Below are 16,830 nucleotides of genomic sequence, written 5' to 3'. Positions count from 1 at the left end.
GACATGGGAAAGGTGAGTGGGATGTTGTTTCAATTAGTGCTGATGTCAGGAGGACTTTAAGGATGGAAACTCTGGTGTTTGCCATGGGCTGGGAAACACATCTGGTTTTCATTTTCTCTTTGTGTTCCAGAAAAAGAGGAGAGTGTGCCCTCACCTTGGACCCCTCCTGCCCTCTTCTGCTGAGATGGAAAAATGTTCTAGCTTCTAGAAGGAAATCAGGACAAAGATATGTAATGTAAATAAGTCCAGGCTGGCTGTCCTTGTGGGCATCAGCTGCTGGCATCTGCATTGCTGCTGCCATGAGCATGGCACAGCCGGTAAAAGATTGCTTTTCCTTGTGTGACACAGGAGCTCTTGACTTGAAAGCTAGAGGGATGCAATAGAAAGAGCTGCAACCTCTGCCAGACATGGCAAAGGTGAGTGGGATGTTGTTTCAATTAGTGCTGATGTCAGGAAGGACTGGAAGGATGGAAAGGCTGGTGTTTGCCATGGGCAGGGAAACACAGCTGGTTTTCATTTTCTCTTTTTCTTTGAGTGCCAGATAAAGAGCAGAGTGTGCCCTCACCTTGGACCCATCCTGCCCTCTGCTGCTCAGAGGGAGAAATGTCCAAGCTTCTAGAAGGTAATCAGGACAAAGATATGTAATGAAAATAAGTCCAGGCTGGCTGTCCTTGTGGGCATCAGCTGCTGGCATCTGCATTGCTGCTGCCATGAGTATGGCACAGCAAGTAAAAGATTGCTTTTCCTTGTGTGACACAGGAGCTCTTGACTTGACAGCTAGAGGGATGCAATAGAAAGAGCTGCAACCTCTGCCAGACATGGCAAAGGTGAGTAGGATGTTTTTCCAGTTGCTGATGATGTCAGGAAGGACTGTAAGGATGGAAAGGCTGGTGTTTGCCATGGGCAGGGAAACACATCTGGTTTTCATTTTCTCTTTCTCTTTGAGTGCCAGATAAAGAGCAGAGTGTGCCCTCACCTTGGACCCCTCCTGCCCACTTCTGCTGAGATGGAGAAATGTTCCAGCTTGTAGAAGGACATCAGGACAAAGATGTGTAATGAAAATAAGTCCAGGCTAGCTGTCCTTGTGGGCATCAGCTGCTGGCATCTGCATTGCTGCTGCCATGAGCATGGCAAAGCAGGTAAAAGATTGCTTTTCCTTGTGTGACACAGGAGCTCTTGACTTGAAAGCTAGAGGGATGCAATAGAAAGAGCTGCAACCTCTGCCAGACATGGCAAAGGTGAGTGGGATGTTGTTTCAGTTGCTGCTGATTTCAGGAGGACTGTAAGGATGGAAAGGCTGGTGTTTGCCATGGGCAGGGAAACACATCTGGTTTTCATTTTCTCTTTCTCTTTGAGTGCCAGATAAAGAGCAGAGTGTGCCCTCACCTTGGACCCCTCCTGCCCTCTTCTGCTGAGATGGAGAAATGTTCCAGCTTTTAGACGGACATCAGGACAGAGATATGTAATGAAAATAAGTCCAGGCTGGCTGTCCTTGTGGGCATCAGCTGCTGGCATCTGCATTGCTGCTGCCATGAGCATGGCAAAGCAGGTAAAAGATTGCTTTTCCTTGTGTGACACAGGAGCTCTTGACTTGACAGCTAGAGGGATGCAATAGAAAGTGCTGCAGCCTCTGCCAGACATGGGAAAGGTGAGTGGGATGTTGTTTCAATTATTGCTGATGTCAGGAAGGACTGTAAGGATGGAAAGGCTGGTGTTTGCCATGGGCAGGGAAACACATCTGGTTTTCATTTTCTCTTTCTCTTTGAGTGCCAGATAAAGAGCAGAGTGTGCCCTCACCTTGGACCCCTCCTGCCCACTTCTGCTGAGATGGAGAAATGTCCAAGCTTCTAGAAGGACATCAGGACAAAGATATGTAATGAAAATAAGTCCAGGCTGGCTGTCCTTGTGGGCATCAGCTGCTGGCATCTGCATTGCTGCTGCCATGAGCATGGCAAAGCAGGTAAAAGATTGCTTTTCCTTGTGTGACACAGGAGCTCTTGACTTGAAAGCTAGAGGGATGCAATAGAAAGAGCTGCAACCTCTGCCAGACATGGCAAAGGTGAGTGGGATGTTGTTTCAATTAGTGCTGATGTCAGGAAGGACTGTAAGGATGGAAAGGCTGGTGTTTGCCATGGGCAGGGAAACACATCTGGTTTTCATTTTCTCTTTCTCTTTGAGTGCCAGATAAAGAGCAGAGTGTGCCCTCACCTTGGACCCCTCCTGCCCTCTTCTGCTGAGATGGAGAAATGTTCCAGCTTGTAGAAGGACATCAGGACAAAGATATGTAATGAAAATAAGTCCAGGCTGGCTGTCCTTGTGGGCATCAGCTGCTGGCATCTGCATTGCTGCTGCCATGAGCATGGCACAGCAGGTAAAAGATTGCTTTTCCTTGTGTGACACAGGAGCTCTTGACTTGAAAGCTAGAGGGATGCAATAGAAAGAGCTGCAACCTCTGCCAGACATGGGAAAGGTGAGTGGGATGTTGTTTCAATTAGTGCTGATGTCAGGAAGGACTGTAAGGATGGAAAGGCTGGTGTTTGCCATGGGCAGGAAAACACATCTGGTTTTCATTTTCTCTTTCTCTTTGAGTGCCAGATAAAGAGCAGAGTGTGCCCTCACCTTGGACCCCTCCTGCCCACTTCTGCTGAGATGGAGAAATGTTCCAGCTTGTAGAAGGACATCAGGACAGAGGTATGTAATGAAAATAAGTCCAGGCTGGCTGTCCTTGTGGGCATCAGCTGCTGGCATCTGCATTGGTGTTGCCATGAGCATGGCACAGCAGGTAAAAGATTGCTTTTCCTTGTGTGACACAGGAGCTCTTGACTTGAAAGCTAGAGGGATGCAATAGAAAGAGCTGCAACCTCTGCCAGACATGGGAAAGGTGAGTGGGATGTTGTTTCAATTAGTGCTGATGTCAGGCATGACTGTAAGGATGGAAAGGCTGGTGTTTGCCATGGGCAGGGAACCACATCTGGTTTTCATGTTCTCTTTGTCTTCGTGTGCCAGAAAAAGAGGAGAGTGTGCCCTCACCTTGGACCCCTCCTGCCCTCTTCTGCTGAGATGGAGAAATGTTCCAGCTTCTAGAAGGACATCAGGACAAAGATATGTAATGAAAATAAGTCCAGGCTGGCTGTCCTTGTGGGCATCAGCTGCTGGCATCTGCATTGCTGCTGCCATGAGCATGGCACAGCAGGTAAAAGATTGCTTTTCCTTGTGTGACACAGGAGCTCTTGACTTGACAGCTAGAGGGATGCAATAGAAAGAGCTGCAACCTCTGCCAGACATGGCAAAGGTGAGTGGGATGTTGTTTCAATTATTGCTGAAGTCAGGAAGATTGTAAGGATTGAAAGGCTGGTGTTTGCCATGGGCAGGGAAACACATCTGGTTTTCATTTTCCCTTTCTCTTTGAGTGCCAGATAAACATGGGATAGTTTGCCCTCAACTTGGAACTCACTTGCCCTCTGCTGCTGAGAGGGAGAAATGTCCAATCTTCTAGAAGGACATCAGGACAAAGATGTGTAATGAAAATAAGTCCAGGCTGGCTGTCCTTGTGGGCATCAGCTGCTGGCATCTGCATTGCTGCTGCCATGAGCATGGCAAAGCAGGTAAAAGATTGCTTTTCCTTGTGTGACACAGGAGCTCTTGACTTGAAAGCTAGAGGGATGCAATAGAAAGAGCTGCAACCTCTGCCAGACATGGCAATGGTGAGTGGGATGGTGTTTCAATTAGTGCTGATGTCAGGAAGGACTGTAAGGATGGAAAGGCTGGTGTTTGCCATGGGCAGGGAAACACATCTGGTTTTCATTTTCTCTTTCTCTTTGAGTGCCAGATAAAGAGCAGAGTGTGCCCTCACCTTGGACCCCTCCTGCCCTCTTCTGCTGAGATGGAGAAATGTTCCAGCTTGTAGAAGGTCAATCAGGACAAAGATATGTAATGAAAATAAGTCCAGGCTGGCTGTCCTTGTGGGCATCAGCTGCTGGCATCTGCATTGCTGCTGCCATGAGCATGGCAAAGCAGGTAAAAGATTGCTTTTCCTTGTGTGACACAGGAGCTCTTGACTTGACAGCTAGAGGGATGCAATAGAAAGAGCTGCAACCTCTGCCAGACATGGCAAAGGTGAGTGGGATGTTGTTTCAATTATTGCTGAAGTCAGGAAGATTGTAAGGATGGAAAGGCTGGTGTTTGCCATGGGCAGGGAACCACATCTGGTTTTCATGTTCTCTTTGTCTTTGTGTTCCAGAAAAAGAGGAGAGTGTGCCCTCACCTTGGACCCCTCCTGCCCTCTTCTGCTGAGATGGAGAAATGTTCCAGCTTCTAGAAGGACATCAGGACAAAGATATGTAATGAAAAGAAGTCCAGGCTGGCTGTCCTTGTGGGCATCAGCTGCTGGCATCTGCATTGCTGCTGCCATGAGCATGGCAAAGCAGGTAAAAGATTGCTTTTCCTTGAGTGACACAGGTCCTGTTGACTTGACAGCTAGAGGGATGCAATAGAAAGAGCTGCAACCTCTGCCAGACATGGCAAAGGTGAGTGGGATGTTGTTTCAATTAGTGCTGATGTCAGGCATGACTGTAAGGATGGAAAGGCTGGTGTTTGCCATGGGCAGGGAACCACATCTGGTTTTCATGTTCTCTTTGTCTTCGTGTGCCAGAAAAAGAGGAGAGTGTGCCCTCACCTTGGACCCCTCCTGCCCTCTTCTGCTGAGATGGAGAAATGTTCCAGCTTCTAGAAGGACATCAGGACAAAGATATGTAATGAAAAGAAGTCCAGGCTGGCTGTCCTTGTGGGCATCAGCTGCTGGCATCTGCATTGCTGCTGCCATGAGCATGGCACAGCAGGTAAAAGATTGCTTTTCCTTGAGTGACACTGGTTCTGTTGACTTGACAGCTAGAGGGATGCAATAGAAAGAGCTGCAACCTCTGCCAGACATGGCAAAGGTGAGTGGGATGTTGTTTCAATTAGTGCTGATGTCAGGAAGTACTGTAAGGATGGAAAGGCTGGTGTTTGCCATGGGCAGGGAACCACAGATGGTATTCATGTTCTCTTTGTCTTCGTGTGCCAGAAAAAGAGGATAGTGTGCCCTCACCTTGGACCCCTCCTGCCCTCTTCTGCTGAGATGGAGAAATGTTCCAGCTTCTAGAAGGACATCAGGACAAAGATATGTAATGAAAAGAAGTCCAGGCTGGCTGTCCTTGTGGGCATCAGCTGCTGGCATCTGCATTGCTGCTGCCATGAGCATGGCAAAGGAGGTAAAAGATTGCTTTTCCTTGTGTGACAGAGGAGCTCTTGACTTGACAGCTAGAGGGATGCAATAGAAAGAGCTGCAACCTCTGCCAGACATGGCAAAGGTGAGTGGGATGTTGTTTCAATTAGTGCTGATGTCAGGAAGGACTGTAAGGATGGAAAGGCTGGTGTTTGCCATGGGCAGGGAAACACATCTGGTTTTCATCTTCTCTTTGTCTTCGTGTGCCAGAAAAAGAGGAGAGTGTGCCCTCACCTTGGAACTCTCCTGCCCTCTTCTGCTGAGATGGAGAAATGTCCAAGCTTCTAGAAGGACATCAGGACAAGGATATGTAATGAAAATAAGTCCAGGCTGGCTGTCCTTGTGGGCATCAGCTGCTGGCATCTGCATTGCTGCTGCCATGAGTATGGCAAAGCTTGTAAAAGTTTGCTTTTACTTGTGTGACATAGGAGCTTTTGACTTGACAGCTAGAGGGATGCAATAGAAAGAGCTGCAACCTCTGCCAGACATGGCAAAGGTGAGTGGGATGTTGTTTCAATTAGTGCTGATGTCAGGAAGGACTGTAAGGATGGAAAGGCTGGTGTTTGCCATGGGCAGGGAAACACATCTGGTTTTCATCTTCTCTTTTTGTGCCAGAAAAAGAGGAGAGTGTGCCCTCACCTTGGACCCCTCCTGCCCTCTTCTGGTGAGATGGAGAAATGTTCCAGCTTCTAGAAGGACATCAGGACAAAGATATGTAATGAAAATAAGTCCAGGCTGGCTGTCCTTGTGGGCATCAGCTGCTGGCATCTGCATTGCTGCTGCCATGAGCATGGCAAAGCAGGTAAAAGATTACTTTTCCTTGAGTGACACTGGTTCTTTTCACTTGACAGGTAGAGGGATGCAATAGAAAGAGCTGCAACCTCTGCCAGACATGGCAAAGGTGAGTGGGATGTTGTTTCAATTAGTGCTGATGTCAGGCATGACTGTAAGGATGGAAAGGCTGGTGTTTGCCATGGGCAGGGAACCACATCTGGTATTCATGTTCTCTTTGTCTTCGTGTGCCAGAAAAAGAGGAGAGTGTGCCCTCACCTTGGACCCCTCCTGCCCTCTTCTGCTGAGATGGAGAAATGTTCCAGCTTCTAGAAGGACATCAGGACAAAGATATGTAATGAAAATAAGACCAGGCTGGCTGTCCTTGTGGGCATCAGCTGCTGGCATCTGCATTGCTGCTGCCATGAGCATGGCAAAGCAGGTAAAAGATTGCTTTTCCTTGTGTGACAGAGGAGCTCTTGACTTGACAGGTAGAGGGATGCAATAGAAAGAGCTGCAACCTCTGCCAGACATGGCAAAGGTGAGTGGGATGTTGTTTCAATTAGTGCTGATGTCAGGAAGGACTGTAAGGATGGAAAGGCTGGTGTTTACCATGGGCAGGGAACCACATCTGGTTTTCATGTTCTCTTTGTCTTCGTGTGCCAGAAAAAGAGGAGAGTTTGCCCTCACTTTGGACCCCTCCTGCCCTCTTCTGCTGAGATGGAGAAATGTTCCAGCTTCTAGAAGGACATCAGGACAAAGATATGTAATGAAAAGAAGTCCAGGCTGGCTGTCCTTGTGGGCATCAGCTGCTGGCATCTGCATTGCTGCTGCCATGAGCATGGCAAAGCAGGTAAAAGATTACTTTTCCTTGAGTGACACAGGTTCTGTTGACTTGAAAGCAAGAGGGATGCAATAGAAAGAGCTGCAACCTCTGCCAGACATGGCAAAGGTGAGTGGGATGTTGTTTCAATTAGTGCTGATGTCAGGCATGACAGTAAGGATGGAAAGGCTGGTGTTTGCCATGGGCAGGGAAACACAGCTGGTTTTCATCTTCTCTTTGTCTTCTTATGCCAGAAAAAAAGGAGAGTGTGCCCTCAACTTGGACCCCTCCTGCCCTCTTCTGGTGAGATGGAGAAATGTTCCAGCTTCTAGAAGGACATCAGGACAAACATATGTAATGAAAATAAGTCCAGGCTGGCTGTCCTTGTGGGCATCAGCTGCTGGCATCTGCATTGCTGCTGCCATGAGCATGGCAAAGCAGGTAAAAATTGCTTTTCCTTGTGTGACACAGGAGCTCTTGACTTGACAGCTAGAGGGATGCAATAGAAAGAGCTGCAACCTCTGCCAGACATGGCAAAGGTGAGTGGGATGTTGTTTCAATTAGTGCTGATGTCAGGAAGGACTGTAAGGATGGAAAGGCTGGTGTTTGCCATGGGCAGGGAAACACATCTGGTTTTCATCTTCTCTTTGTGTGCCAGAAAAAGAGGAGAGTGTGCCTGCAACTTGGAACCCCTCATGCCCTCTTCTGCTGAGATGGAGAAATGTTCCAGCTTCTAGAAGGACATCAGGACAAAGATATGTAATGAAAAGAAGTCCAGGCTGGCTGTCCTTGTGGGCATCAGCTGCTGGCATCTGCATTGCTGCTGCCATGAGCATGGCAAAGGAGGTAAAAGATTGCTTTTCCTTGTGTGACAGAGGAGCTCTTGACTTGACAGCTAGAGGGATGCAATAGAAAGAGCTGCAACCTCTGCCAGACATGGCAAAGGTGAGTGGGATGTTGTTTCAATTAGTGCTGATGTCAGGAAGGACTGTAAGGATGGAAAGGCTGGTGTTTGCCATGGGCAGGGAAACACATCTGGTTTTCATCTTCTCTTTGTCTTCGTGTGCCAGAAAAAGAGGAGAGTGTGCCCTCACCTTGGAACTCTCCTGCCCTCTTCTGCTGAGATGGAGAAATGTCCAAGCTTCTAGAAGGACATCAGGAAAAAGATATGTAATGAAAATAAGTCCAGGCTGGCTGTCCTTGTGGGCATCAGCTGCTGGCATCTGCATTGCTGCTGCCATGAGCATGGCAAAGCTTGTAAAAGATTGCTTTTCCTTGTGTGACATAGGAGCTTTTGACTTGACAGCTAGAGGGATGCAATAGAAAGAGCTGCAACCTCTGCCAGACATGGCAAAGGTGAGTGGGATGTTGTTTCAATTAGTGCTGATGTCAGGAAGGACTGTAAGGATGGAAAGGCTGGTGTTTGCCATGGGCAGGGAAACACATCTGGTTTTCATCTTCTCTTTTTGTGCCAGAAAAAGAGGAGAGTGTGCCCTCACCTTGGAACTCTCCTGCCCTCTTCTGCTGAGATGGAGAAATGTTCCAGCTTCTAGAAGGACATCAGGACAAAGATATGTAATGAAAATAAGTCCAGGCTGGCTGTCCTTGTGGGCATCAGCTGCTGGCATCTGCATTGCTGCTGCCATGAGCATGGCAAAGCAGGTAAAAGATTACTTTTCCTTGAGTGACACTGGTTCTTTTCACTTGACAGCTAGAGGGATGCAATAGAAAGAGCTGCAACCTCTGCCAGACATGGCAAAGGTGAGTGGGATGTTGTTTCAATTAGTGCTGATGTCAGGCATGACTGTAAGGATGGAAAGGCTGGTGTTTGCCATGGGCAGGGAACCACATCTGGTATTCATGTTCTCTTTGTCTTCGTGTGCCAGAAAAAGAGGAGAGTGTGCCCTCACCTTGGACCCCTCCTGCCCTCTTCTGCTGAGATGGAGAAATGTTCCAGCTTCTAGAAGGACATCAGGACAAAGATATGTAATGAAAAGAAGTCCAGGCTGGCTGTCCTTGTGGGCATCAGCTGCTGGCATCTGCATTGCTGCTGCCATGAGCATGGCAAAGCAGGTAAAAGATTGCTTTTCCTTGTGTGACAGAGGAGCTCTTGACTTGACAGCTAGAGGGATGCAATAGAAAGAGCTGCAACCTCTGCCAGACATGGCAAAGGTGAGTGGGATGTTGTTTCAATTAGTGCTGATGTCAGGAAGGACTGTAAGGATGGAAAGGCTGGTGTTTGCCATGGGCAGGGAACCACATCTGGTTTTCATGTTCTCTTTGTCTTCGTGTGCCAGAAAAAGAGGAGAGTTTGCCCTCACTTTGGACCCCTCCTGCCCTCTTCTGCTGAGATGGAGAAATGTTCCAGCTTCTAGAAGGACATCAGGACAAAGATATGTAATGAAAAGAAGTCCAGGCTGGCTGTCCTTGTGGGCATCAGCTGCTGGCATCTGCATTGCTGCTGCCATGAGCATGGCAAAGCAGGTAAAAGATTACTTTTCCTTGAGTGACACAGGTTCTGTTGACTTGAAAGCTAGAGGGATGCAATAGAAAGAGCTGCAACCTCTGCCAGACATGGCAAAGGTGAGTGGGATGTTGTTTCAATTAGTGCTGATGTCAGGAAGGACTGTAAGGATGGAAAGGCTGGTGTTTGCCATGGGCAGGGAAACACATCTGGTTTTCATCTTCTCTTTGTGTGCCAGAAAAAGAGGAGAGTGTGCCTGCAACTTGGAACCCCTCATGCCCTCTTCTGCTGAGATGGAGAAATGTTCCAGCTTCTAGAAGGACATCAGGACAAAGATATGTAATGAAAAGAAGTCCAGGCTGGCTGTCCTTGTGGGCATCAGCTGCTGGCATCTGCATTGCTGCTGCCATGAGCATGGCAAAGCAGGTAAAAGATTGCTTTTCCTTGTGTGACAGAGGAGCTCTTGACTTGACAGCTAGAGGGATGCAATAGAAAGAGCTGCAACCTCTGCCAGACATGGCAAAGGTGAGTGGGATGTTGTTTCAATTAGTGCTGATGTCAGGAAGGACTGTAAGGATGGAAAGGCTGGTGTTTGCCATGGGGAGGGAAACACATCTGGTTTTCATCTTCTCTTTTTGTGCCAGAAAAAGAGGAGAGTGTGCCCTCACCTTGGAACTCTCCTGCCCTCTTCTGCTGAGATGGAGAAATGTCCAAGCTTCTAGAAGGACATCAGGAAAAAGATATGTAATGAAAATAAGTCCAGGCTGGCTGTCCTTGTGGGCATCAGCTGCTGGCATCTGCATTGCTGCTGCCATGAGCATGGCAAAGCTTGTAAAAGATTGCTTTTCCTTGTGTGACATAGGAGCTTTTGACTTGACAGGTAGAGGGATGCAATAGAAAGAGCTGCAACCTCTGCCAGACATGGCAAAGGTGAGTGGGATGTTGTTTCAATTAGTGCTGATGTCAGGAAGGACTGTAAGGATGGAAAGGCTGGTGTTTGCCATGGGCAGGGAAACACATCTGGTTTTCATCTTCTCTTTTTGTGCCAGAAAAAGAGGAGAGTGTGCCCTCACCTTGGACCCCTCCTGCCCTCTTCTGCTGAGATGGAGAAATGTTCCAGCTTCTAGAAGGACATCAGGACAAAGATATGTAATGAAAAGAAGTCCAGGCTGGCTGTCCTTGTGGGCATCAGCTGCTGGCATCTGCATTGCTGCTGCCATGAGCATGGCAAAGCAGGTAAAAGATTACTTTTCCTTGAGTGACACTGGTTCTTTTCACTTGACAGCTAGAGGGATGCAATAGAAAGAGCTGCAACCTCTGCCAGACATGGCAAAGGTGAGTGGGATGTTGTTTCAATTAGTGCTGATGTCAGGAAGGACTGTAAGGATGGAAAGGCTGGTGTTTGCCATGGGCAGGGAACCACATCTGGTATTCATGTTCTCTTTGTCTTCGTGTGCCAGAAAAAGAGGAGAGTGTGCCCTCACCTTGGACCCCTCCTGCCCTCTTCTGCTGAGATGGAGAAATGTTCCAGCTTCTAGAAGGACATCAGGACAAAGATATGTAATGAAAATAAGTCCAGGCTGGCTGTCCTTGTGGGCATCAGCTGCTGGCATCTGCATTGCTGCTGCCATGAGCATGGCAAAGCAGGTAAAAGATTGCTTTTCCTTGTGTGACAGAGGAGCTCTTGACTTGACAGCTAGAGGGATGCAATAGAAAGAGCTGCAACCTCTGCCAGACATGGCAAAGGTGAGTGGGATGTTGTTTCAATTAGTGCTGATGTCAGGAAGGACTGTAAGGATTGAAAGGCTGGTGTTTGCCATGGGCAGGGAACCACATCTGGTTTTCATGTTCTCTTTGTCTTCGTGTGCCAGAAAAAGAGGAGAGTTTGCCCTCACTTTGGACCCCTCCTGCCCTCTTCTGCTGAGATGGAGAAATGTTCCAGCTTCTAGAAGGACATCAGGACAAAGATATGTAATGAAAAGAAGTCCAGGCTGGCTGTCCTTGTGGGCATCAGCTGCTGGCATCTGCATTGCTGCTGCCATGAGCATGGCAAAGCAGGTAAAAATTGCTTTTCCTTGTGTGACACAGGAGCTCTTGACTTGACAGCTAGAGGGATGCAATAGAAAGAGCTGCAACCTCTGCCAGACATGGCAAAGGTGAGTGGGATGTTGTTTCAATTAGTGCTGATGTCAGGCATGACTGTAAGGATGGAAAGGCTGGTGTTTGCCATGGGCAGGGAAACACATCTGGTTTTCATCTTCTCTTTGTGTGCCAGAAAAAGAGGAGAGTGTGCCTGCAACTTGGAACCCCTCATGCCCTCTTCTGCTGAGATGGAGAAATGTTCCAGCTTCTAGAAGGACATCAGGACAAAGATATGTAATGAAAAGAAGTCCAGGCTGGCTGTCCTTGTGGGCATCAGCTGCTGGCATCTGCATTGCTGATGCCATGAGCATGGCAAAGGAGGTAAAAGATTGCTTTTCCTTGTGTGACAGAGGAGCTCTTGACTTGACAGCTAGAGGGATGCAATAGAAAGAGCTGCAACCTCTGCCAGACATGGCAAAGGTGAGTGGGATGTTGTTTCAATTAGTGCTGATGTCAGGAAGGACTGTAAGGATGGAAAGGCTGGTGTTTGCCATGGGCAGGGAAACACAGCTTGTTTTCATCTTCTCTTTGTGTGCCAGAAAAAGAGGAGAGTGTGCCCTCACCTTGGAACTCTCCTGCCCTCTGCTACTCAGAGGGAGAAATGTCCAAGCTTCTAGAAGGACATCAGGACAAAGATATGTAATGAAGATAAGTGCGGGCTGGCTGTCCTTGTGGGCATCAGCTGCTGGCATCTGCATTGCTGCTGCCATGAGCATGGCAAAGCATGTAAAAGATTGCTTTTCCTTGTGTGACATAGGAGCTTTTGACTTGACAGCTAGAGGGATGCAATAGAAAGAGCTGCAACCTCTGCCAGACATGGCAAAGGTGAGTGGGATGTTGTTTCAATTAGTGCTGATGTCAGGAAGGACTGTAAGGATGGAAAGGCTGGTGTTTGCCATGGGCAGGGAACCACATCTGGTTTTCATGTTCTCTTTGTCTTCGTGTGCCAGATAAACAGGGGAGAGTGTGCCCTCACCTTGGAACTCTCCTGCCCTCTGCTACTCAGAGGGAGAAATGTCCAAGCTTCTAGAAGGACATCAGGACAAAGATATGTAATGAAAATAAGTCCAGGCTGTCTGTCCTTGTGGGCATCAGCTGCTGGCATCTGCATTGCTGCTGCCATGAGCATGGCACAGCAGGTAAAAATTGCTTTTCCTTGTGTGACAGAGGAGCTCTTGTCTTGAAAGCTAGAGGGATGCAATAGAAAGAGCTGCAACCTCTGCCAGACATGGCAAAGGTGAGTGGGATGTTGTTTCAGTTGCTACTGATGTCAGGAGGACTGTAAGGATGGAAAGGCTGCTGTTTGCCCTGGGCATTGAAACACATCTGGTTTTCATTTTCTGTTTCTCTTTGAGTGCCAGATAAACAGGGGAGAGTGTGCCTGCAACTTGGAACTCTCCTGCCCTCTTCTGCTGAGATGGAGAAATGTCCAAGCTTCTAGAAGGACATCAGGACAAAGATATGTAATGAAAAGAAGTCCAGGCTGGCTGTCCTTGTGGGCATCAGCTGCTGGCATCTGCATTGCTGCTGCCATGAGCATGGCAAAGCAGGTAAAAGATTACTTTTCCTTGAGTGACACAGGTTCTGTTGACTTGACAGCTAGAGGGATGCAATAGAAAGAGCTGCAACCTCTGCCAGACATGGCAAAGGTGAGTGGGATGTTGTTTCAATTAGTGCTGATGTCAGGCATGACAGTAAGGATGGAAAGGCTGGTGTTTGCCATGGGCAGGGAAACACAGCTGGTTTTCATCTTCTCTTTGTCTTCTTATGCCAGAAAAAAAGGAGAGTGTGCCCTCAACTTGGACCCCTCCTGCCCTCTTCTGGTGAGATGGAGAAATGTTCCAGGTTCTAGAAGGACATCAGGACAAAGATATGTAATGAAAAGAAGTCCAGGCTGGCTGTCCTTGTGGGCATCAGCTGCTGGCATCTGCATTGCTGCTGCCATGAGCATGGCAAAGCAGGTAAAAGATTACTTTTCCTTGAGTGACACAGGTTCTGTTGACTTGACAGCTAGAGGGATGCAATAGAAAGAGCTGCAACCTCTGCCAGACATGGCAAAGGTGAGTGGGATGTTGTTTCAATTAGTGCTGATGTCAGGCATGACAGTAAGGATGGAAAGGCTGGTGTTTGCCATGGGCAGGGAAACACAGCTGGTTTTCATCTTCTCTTTGTCTTCTTATGCCAGAAAAAAAGGAGAGTGTGCCCTCAACTTGGACCCCTCCTGCCCTCTTCTGGTGAGATGGAGAAATGTTCCAGCTTCTAGAAGGACATCAGGACAAACATATGTAATGAAAATAAGTCCAGGCTGGCTGTCCTTGTGGGCATCAGCTGCTGGCATCTGCATTGCTGCTGCCATGAGCATGGCAAAGCAGGTAAAAATTGCTTTTCCTTGTGTGACACAGGAGCTCTTGACTTGACAGCTAGAGGGATGCAATAGAAAGAGCTGCAACCTCTGCCAGACATGGCAAAGGTGAGTGGGATGTTGTTTCAATTAGTGCTGATGTCAGGAAGGACTGTAAGGATGGAAAGGCTGGTGTTTGCCATGGGCAGGGAACCACATCTGGTATTCATGTTCTCTTTGTCTTCGTGTGCCAGAAAAAGAGGAGAGTGTGCCCTCACCTTGGACCCCTCCTGCCCTCTTCTGCTGAGATGGAGAAATGTTCCAGCTTCTAGAAGGACATCAGGACAAAGATATGTAATGAAAAGAAGTCCAGGCTGGCTGTCCTTGTGGGCATCAGCTGCTGGCATCTGCATTGCTGCTGCCATGAGCATGGCAAAGCAGGTAAAAGATTGCTTTTCCTTGTGTGACAGAGGAGCTCTTGACTTGACAGCTAGAGGGATGCAATAGAAAGAGCTGCAACCTCTGCCAGACATGGCAAAGGTGAGTGGGATGTTGTTTCAATTAGTGCTGATGTCAGGAAGGACTGTAAGGATGGAAAGGCTGCTGTTTGCCCTGGGCATTTAAACACATCTGGTTTTCATTTTCTGTTTCTCTTTGAGTGCCAGATAAACAGGGGAGAGTGTGCCTGCAACTTGGAACTCTCCTGCCCTCTTCTGCTGAGATGGAGAAATGTTCCAGCTTCTAGAAGGACATCAGGACAAAGATATGTAATGAAAAGAAGTCCAGGCTGGCTGTCCTTGTGGGCATCAGCTGCTGGCATCTGCATTGCTGCTGCCATGAGCATGGCACAGCAGGTAAAAGATTGCTTTTCCTTGAGTGACACAGGTTCTGTTGACTTGAAAGCAAGAGGGATGCAATAGAAAGAGCTGCAACCTCTGCCAGACATGGCAAGGGTGAGTGGGATGTTGTTTCTATTAGTGCTGATGTCAGGAAGGGCTGTAAGGATGGAAAGGCTGGTGTTTGCCATGGGCAGGGAAACACATCTGGTTTTCATCTTCTCTTTCTCTTTTTGTGCCAGATAAACAGAGGAGAGTGTGCCCTCACCTTGGACCCCTCCTGCCCTCTTCTGCTGAGATGGAGAAATGTCCCAGCTTCTAGAAGGACATCAGGACAAAGATATGTAATGAAAATAAGTCCAGGCTGGCTGTCCTTGTGGGCATCAGCTGCTGGCATCTGCATTCGTGTTGCCATGAGCATGGCAAAGCAGGTAAAAGATTGCTTTTCCTTGTGTGACACAGGAGCTCTTGACTTGACAGCTAGAGGGATGTAATAGAAAGAGCTGCAACCTCTGCCAGACATGGCAAAGGTGAGTGGGATGTTGTTTCAATTATTGCTGATGTCAGGCATGACTGTAAGGATGGAAAGTCTGGTGTTTGCCCTGCTCAGGGAAACACATCTGGTTTTCATCTTCTCTTTCTCTTTGAGTGCCAGATAAGCAGGGGAGAGTGTGCCCTCACCTTGGAACTCTCCTGCCCTCTTCTGCTCAAAGGGAGAAATATCCAATCTTCTAGAAGGACTTCAGGACAAAGATATGTAATGAAAATAATGATACAATAGAGTTGACAAAGCAGCATGAAATAGAAAGAAAGAGTGCTCTGACACTGATGACTCAAAACCAGCAAATTCTCCAAATTTCAAAGCCAGTGTAATTTGAAAACTGTGATGAAATCATAGGAGTATGTTTAGCAAAAAACACTGTGATTACCTCTTTCTTGACAGTCTGCTGCTTCATGGATACTTGATTGATATTATGTGCATTCATAGCAGTACATAGTTTGAGCAAATGAGTTTCAAGTACAAAGCTAAATGTTTTCATAATTCAATATTTTAGGATGAACATAGTGCAGATGAGACCTAGAAAATCAGTTCTCTAGAAACATGGTGCATTTCTTTTGTTACATTTTGGCTTATTGAAGGATACAGGTAAGATTGCATGTTACAGTTGTCACTGGAGCACATATTTTACATAGAATGTCTATTTAAGTTTAAAAAATATTTTACTTTTTTTTTTTTTTCCCAATATTGAAAAGATATTATGCTGTATTGTGGATTCTGGGCTATCATTTATTCACACTTTTATGTACCTCTGATTGCAATTCCTGCATATATTATTTCTCTCTTTAGCAGCTTCATCTGCAGGAAGAAAAATGGCAGCACAAGAGTTGTCCTATCTGCAGATTTTGCTCCTTGCAAACTCTGAAAAACATTTCAATACAGTTTTCCTTGTGCGACATCTAATACTGCTAAAAGCTGTGTTTTGTTCCCATTTCTAGATTATTTACAGTATGAGGGAACCATCAGCTGCACTTCCTTTCTCTTGTAATTTTTGCTCCTTGATTGAAGTTGCTGTTACATGGCTTCTCCTGGAAGCTGTTGGCACTGTCTGTGGTCTCTACCAGCATCATGATTTGGAAGGTACGACATTTCTGGCTCAATGGAAAGAAAGTACATGTAGTAGATGTAGAAAGTCATGCTTCCATATTCTGACAGCACTTGGTTACAGGACGGCAGCCCTTTGGCACTGTGCAGCTGGGTGTGATTTAGAAAGAAGTTTGCCGAGGCATCTCCAGACAGTGTGGGAAATTCAGTTCACCAAGGGCTTAGAAATGAAGGATGTATATTCCTGTGCCCTTTTTCTGTTGCTGTGCTTTTTCTTGGCAGTGTGAAAGTAGGAAACAGTAACGGAAGGAACAGAAACCTGCAGATGATGTTCTTGCAAACAAAGTACGCTCATGTTACTCTTGAGATTTTCACCTTGCAGATCGCTGAGTAGAATTCAGGTGCTTATGCATGAATGGCTACAACTGTTTTAGGTGCTTTGGGACACCTGAAACATTCAGAAGCCTGCAGATATGCCATGGATCCTACAGAAGATGTGTATCCTTTTGGAGAGAAAGTTACAGGCCAAGAGAAAAGCTGGGGAGGCTTAATTGGTGTTAGATGTCCTGTGCTTATTTGAAAGATTC

This window comes from Phasianus colchicus, chromosome Z, assembly GCF_987193195.1.
Source record: "Phasianus colchicus chromosome Z, bPhaCol1.hap1.1, whole genome shotgun sequence".
NCBI classification, from domain to species: domain Eukaryota; kingdom Metazoa; phylum Chordata; class Aves; order Galliformes; family Phasianidae; genus Phasianus; species Phasianus colchicus.
Note: the sequence above shows the minus strand (reverse complement) of the source record.